The following is a 6,343-nucleotide window of genomic DNA, read 5'->3' as shown; positions in this document are numbered from 1 at the left end:
CTTCTTTACTTCTCTCTCTCTCTCTCTCTCTCTCTCTCTCTCTCTCTCTCTCTCTCTCTCAACATCTATTTACAAATTTACAATGTCACATATCTCGTAGTTTGTGGATAATCCTCCAAATTGAGGAGTTTTGATGCATCTTGATTGAACGGAATTAATTCAATGTGATAGGCATGCATGGCATAAGGAATGAGAATTTCTTGCACAATTTTTAATCTTACACGGAGAGGCCACGAGGGCAGTATTGAATTAATTAAAAGGAAAGGCCCCACGGAGATGTCAAAGTTTGAACTTGGACGACATCTCCAACGACATCTCTGTATTTTAGCACCGACATCTCCAACGACATCTCTGTATTTTAGCATCTCTGTGTGTCACAATCAGCGAGGTCTGCAGGGCGCTACAGTACTAAACAGAATCCTTAATCAACTATTCTACGGATAGTAAAATATATAAGCTGGCCGTCTTGAGAGAATCGGCCTTGAGAGAATCTTTGTTGCCTCTGGCACTCCGTAGTATATATACGTCCTTGATAATTCGGAGCAGCAGCGCACAATTGTCAGTACCCTAGGCGCAGCTTTAGTTGATCCACAGAATTAAAATGGCGGCCTCCACCTGGCAACGTCAGCTTGCCTTGGTCATGCGCCTGTCATGTGCCACCGCATTAGTGCAAGCAACCATATTATTATTCGCCTCACTCGCAGCGGCAGAAGGACTGCTGTCCCCGGGCCTAGCGGCGCTCAAGTCCCCTCTTTGGGCAGGCCAGGTCGCTAGCTACACGTAGCAACTCGCCTCCTCTGACCGCTTCACCAATACCGAGGAGTTTCGTGGCCAGGCCCGCATCCTGTGCGGCTCCATGGCCTCGTGCCTCGCCTTCAACAGCTGCACGCTCATGTCCAGCCACCGCAGGCTGCTGGATGACTCCATCCTTCAATGCAGTAGCAAGCATGCGGCAGAAGCCGTGAGCACCCTGGAGCTCTTCTTCACCCGCTTCAGCGACATGCAGCCCAGCAATACGATCACAGTCTCCGAGCCCGAGTTGCTAGGGTCGTGCCTCTCCACCTCCAGGTCCTTCCTACCCAATCCCATCTCGGACCTGCTCCCCATGTCCGTCAACGAGCTGCCCATTGTGCTCAGCGCATTGGACATCGCGTCCACCTCCGACATGGCCACCAACTTGAAAATGTGCACGGACAAGGATCCCAAGGGCTTCAATGATCGCACATGCTCGTTTTCCCTGGAGGACCTCACCTCCTTCTTTACCAGCAGGCTGGGCACCAGCACTCCCAAGGCCATGGAGTTCTTCTTCGATGCCACCATCGTGGACCAGCCACTCACCATCCTGAGCTTGGATCTGGTCAGCCCCGCTGGCACCAAACAGTACTCCTGCCACACCATGTCCTTCGCCTTCACGGCGCAGTACTGCCACAACCTGCCTAGAACCAATATCTACAAGATGTCGGCCAGTGTCACCGACAAGACGTCAAGTAGGACCACCACCTACGACAACCTGGGCGTTTCCTGCTACCTGGACACGAGCGACTTCAGTCCCAACCACCCGGCCATGTGCAAGCTCAACATCAAGCCCGCCCAGGGCGAAGTCTGCCACCTCCTCGTCAACACTGTCGTCTATGCCGCGCCCTCCTAAGCCAGCTCAAATTATATAATTATATGATATCTTGCTATAAGTTGGTGGCAGCGTATTATATGATAACATAAATATAGTGAAGAACGATGAACTGATACAGTCAAGACTATGCACATTTTTACTTTACTTTTTTTTTTGTCATTTAGCACCTAATCACCTCCATGTTGTTCTACACGTCAACCACTCACAAAAAGTTTTGGGGACAGAGAGAAGGTCTTCTCCAAGTCTCTCTCACACATTTTGAGCTACTACTCTTGTTGGTGCAAAGCTAGGGCGTGGTTGAGGGCATGTGACAATGTCATAGCTCATGAGTTAGTGAAACTGCTTGAAAGACTTCTTGTGACTCGATGTGTGCACAATGAGGTAATCTTATGTGGGTGATAACAATGAATGAGATCCTTTAATGGCTCCAATAAAGTCAAGGCTACAAACATTTTTACTTTACACTTTTTTTCATCTATCACCAGATGACCAGTTGTTCTAGATATCAACAATCACCTAAGGTTTGGAGAAAGAACGCCTTTGTCTCTCTCTCATTTTGAGATACTACTCTAGTTAGTGCTCAACTAGGTGTGGTTGAGGACATGGGACCATGCCGTAGCTAATGATTGTTGTCGTTAGTGGAAATGATTCAAAGATTTTTTGTGACTTGTTGTGTGCATAATGAGGTAATTGTATGCATGTGATAATAGTGAATGGTCTTTTTTTATACCCTCAAAAATTCTTCCAATTTAATCGTATGCCAAAGATCTCCTACAAAATTTCAAGAGAGTCTTGCGAGCCACCCTCTCATTAAATGACATCCCCCCCCTGGAAGGGATGAATGGTACATGATGCTTGGCAATCATGGACCATGAAATTAAGAAGGACATTAAAAAGTGGGTGGCTTTGGGTCTTGGTCTCACAATCTCCCTTTTGGGAGGCTAATGAATTACCAACCCACTATCACATGCTATTTCAAAGTCCCTAACCTTGACTATAAGGAAATGTAACACTGTTTAATTGTTTGAGACTTTGGTCAAACATGAGCTATTGGGAGGCTAATGAATTACCAACCCACTATCACATGCTATTTCAAAGTCTCTAACCTTGACTATAAGGAAATGTAACACCGTTTAATTGTTTGAGACTTTGGTCAAACATGATCTAGCCTGCACATGTGAAAGCTATCCGTTCTTAGGCCCAAAAGGATACTTTAAATTGGTGAAGTATTTTGCTCATGTGCATGCTTGTGCAAAAAATAGCCGATGCACCTAGACCGCACAAACTCCCTTCCAAGAATAGAGTAATTGATGTAATCCACACCACCAAAACCCTTCCCTTGTTGGATAAGAATATGAGGAGTTTAATGTTATTGCTACAGTAGGGCTAGAGAAAGTACTGCTCACCAATTTCCACATGAAATATGGGCTCATTGATGAGCTATTGACATGAGTATTCTTTTGATACAATGAATTCAAGAGAATGGGAATTTACAAGCTTTTCCAAAGTATGAAATGAACGAGCTCATTAGGAAAATTTGGAGTCATTTGGAGGGCCTTCAAAGAAAATGTATTTTCGCACTTTCTCTCTAGAAAATATGGTGAATAATAGAGGTGGGTCTTTCATGGTAAAAGTTCAAAAAGTGTACTTTAAGTAGATTCTTTACTCTTCTGAACATTCATTCGTAATGATTGAGGGATAATTTTCTTTTCAGTTGCATTGAATGAATCTCGTCAACATGGAGGGAATGAAGCTAACATGGAGGGACGAAGGCGCAACCGCCTATTCACTTTCCATTAAACCCGCACATTTGGCTAATGGCACACTCCTCAAATGGCACAAATGTTATGCAGAAATGAGTCAAATATCACCTTCACATTGATTTGGACAATGAATACTAACCATTGATTAAGCGTAGTAAAGAAAACACACATATACCTCCCGCATCCATAGACACACTCAGAGCTCAGGGAGCTAAACACATAGATATCTAGACGAGAGGCTCTCTCTATCCTAAGAATCCAATGACTAATGCATCTGCATCGTTTGTCAATCCTACAAGCTTATTGACCTTTGCTGGTGATGGAGAAAAGGGCCTTCTGGGTTATTGTAAATCTCTTACAAGGGAAGCTAAAACTTATAAGGGCATTCTCCAAGCTCAATAATGTGAGATTGTTCATCTTTCACATTTACATTCTACAGATCAGGTTACCATTTTGCAACACAAAACAGAGGTACAAGAACTGAAAGGAAAGGTACGAAGTTGTCAAATGAAGGACACCATCTTGGGTGGTCGTATCCGAAACATTGCAGGTTGCATCTGGAGGTCTCAAGAAAAGAATCCGATCAATATTAAGGTGATGCTTCTTGGTTGAATAAATTGTCTTAGTTAAGTAATTTTTTTGTTTTTTCTTGTTATGCATTGTTTTCATGTGCCTAAATAGTGTTAGTGAAGTAAATTTTCTGTTATTTACTTATGCATTGTCTTCATGTAGAGATTCAATCTATCTTGACAAGGAAAACATTGACCCCAAAGCCAATATAGGACAGAGATTGAAGCCACTTATAAGTAGAAGCCTTGCAGTAGATATAGTACATGACAAGAATGTTAAGGTCCTACAACGAAATGTAGTGGACCGATTTATTTCAGAGAACTCAGTGCCTGCAAAAGAGATATAAGGCACACTTGATTCACTTGGTGTAAGCAAAAGAGGATATTCGGCTATACAAAAATCTGTCTCATCCATCTTTGTTAAGAAGGGAATAAAATCCAAACTTTTACCATCAGCCTCAAGTGTTTGGAAAGAGAGGCTTCAGCTTAACGACGCACATGGAGAATATCTTGGACAGCCCTTTCATATTAAAGCAACTTATAGTGGCCATTTAGCAAACATGGCATATGATGAGTTCAATAATATTTTATGGACCTGCAGATGTTGCAGAAGAGAATGGTGGAGTTTTACAACATCACATTTGAAGAGTCACGAGGGGTATTACATTTTGTGTTGAAACTGGATGATTGTGAGCTTGTTAAAGAGGGTAAGCGAGATTCTCAACTAAGCTCAAATGTTCACATCTACTTAAGTCTCATTTATTTTGTGTTGCAGGTAAAGAAAGAAGATCATGAGATTCTATATTGGGTGTTCCATCAAACTAATGTTCCGGAGGTGATTGATCGACAGACTAACTAGGGAGAGGTACTATGTCTAGATGGAAGGGGAGACTTTCAAGTTCAATGGCATCTTGCAGGTGACCTCAAAACATTAAAGTGCATGTATAATTGTGGAATTGGTGCAATGGAAAAGTCACCGTGTTTGTTCTGCATGGAGCGTGCAAAGGTCATGGACCCAAAGTGGTGGAGAAAAGCTCGAACATGCCACATTGAGGACCCTGCTTTTCGACCGGTTTTGAAAACACCACTTGTGAATGTCCACATCTGTACAATGCATGCCCTTTGTAGAATTGTGGAGAAATTTGTCTACTTATATATCGGGTTTGCTTGGAAAATCAAGAACTCAGCAGAGCGACAAGTGGCCCTGCAGTGCTTAGAATTGGTACTGTCGGATATGGGGCTTCATGGTGGCAATGTGAAAATCCAGCGGGATGAAAAGAGATCAACTGCTGAGAAGGATGTCCCATGCAAACCATCCATCGGTGGGGTGAAGGCACGAAGGTTTTTATCTAAACCCCAAGGAATACAAGATCCGAAGCTAACAAAACATGGAAAAATATTCAACACATCTTATGCTAGCAAGGTAGAGTATCAAAGCTGGAAAAAGCTACATATTGCAGTCAAAGATCAAGAACCAACTACTTGTAACGCAAAGGTTGAGGTTTGGCGATAAATAGACATGCTATTTTTGATGTGCGACAAAGATGACTGGTCACAAGGTGATATGAACAAGTTCAAGGAGAATCTCAACCTTCTCAAAAAATCATTCAAGACAGCATGAACAGACACCTAGATTACTCACTACATGGTATTATTGTGTATTTGATTCTCTTTTATGTGTAACTATGTGAGTGTAAAATATTATAAGTAATCTGTTTTCATATCCAGCACATCATTTTCAATCATTTACCATATTTTATACAAAAGTATGGGATCCCGGCAATATGGAATACCCAAGGGATGGAAAAGTCTCATTACATGGCGAGAAATGCTTATTTCAGGCACACACGACATGGTGGCTCTCGAATCAAGGCTAACAGTTTGAGAGAACTATTTGAATGGTTCTATCATAGAATCATTCATTGAATGCAGGCAAAAGAAGTCTTGGCCTCTTCAGCAATAGCACAAGCCATCAGACATTTACAACAAAAAAAAGTTAAAAGATCAATGGCATACAACAACTCTGGTGCTCGTGAAGGTCAACGAAGGTGGAGAGAGACAATGGTGTATGTGAACCAAAAGTGGAGAAAGATACTCTGAGTGGATGACATTGTACAAAATTTCTGTAATACATGATCTTATACAATCGCTACTTGAAGTGTATTAAGATTTTGAAGGTTCAATTTTGTTTTTTGGCACATCACCCTTGTAACAAATCATGAGATGTTTGCCATACTCTAAAAGTTCATCTAGGTTTTGTGTGCCAAGAGCTAGTGCTGAGGCAGTCCGGGGCGGGCAACAAAAAGAGTGGCCTCTAAGCACCCTTCTAGGCTCCCGTGTTGCTTAATTGGGTTGGGGTTGGAAAAAACATCAAACACACA

The 6,343-nt window shown here is 42.4% G+C and overlaps 1 pseudogene; it reads left to right on the top strand.

The window, feature by feature from the left end:
- The first annotated feature begins 640 nt into the window (after positions 1–640).
- Positions 641–1,648, top strand: LOC147455466 (BURP domain-containing protein 10-like; annotated as a pseudogene).
- Positions 1,649–6,343: the final 4,695 nt, after the last annotated feature.

The sequence above is a fragment of the Adiantum capillus-veneris genome, chromosome 6, assembly GCF_014529385.1.
Source record: "Adiantum capillus-veneris isolate H3 chromosome 6, ASM1452938v2, whole genome shotgun sequence".
NCBI lineage: Eukaryota > Viridiplantae > Streptophyta > Polypodiopsida > Polypodiales > Pteridaceae > Adiantum > Adiantum capillus-veneris.
Note: the sequence above shows the minus strand (reverse complement) of the source record. Positions and strands in the feature narration are given on the sequence as shown.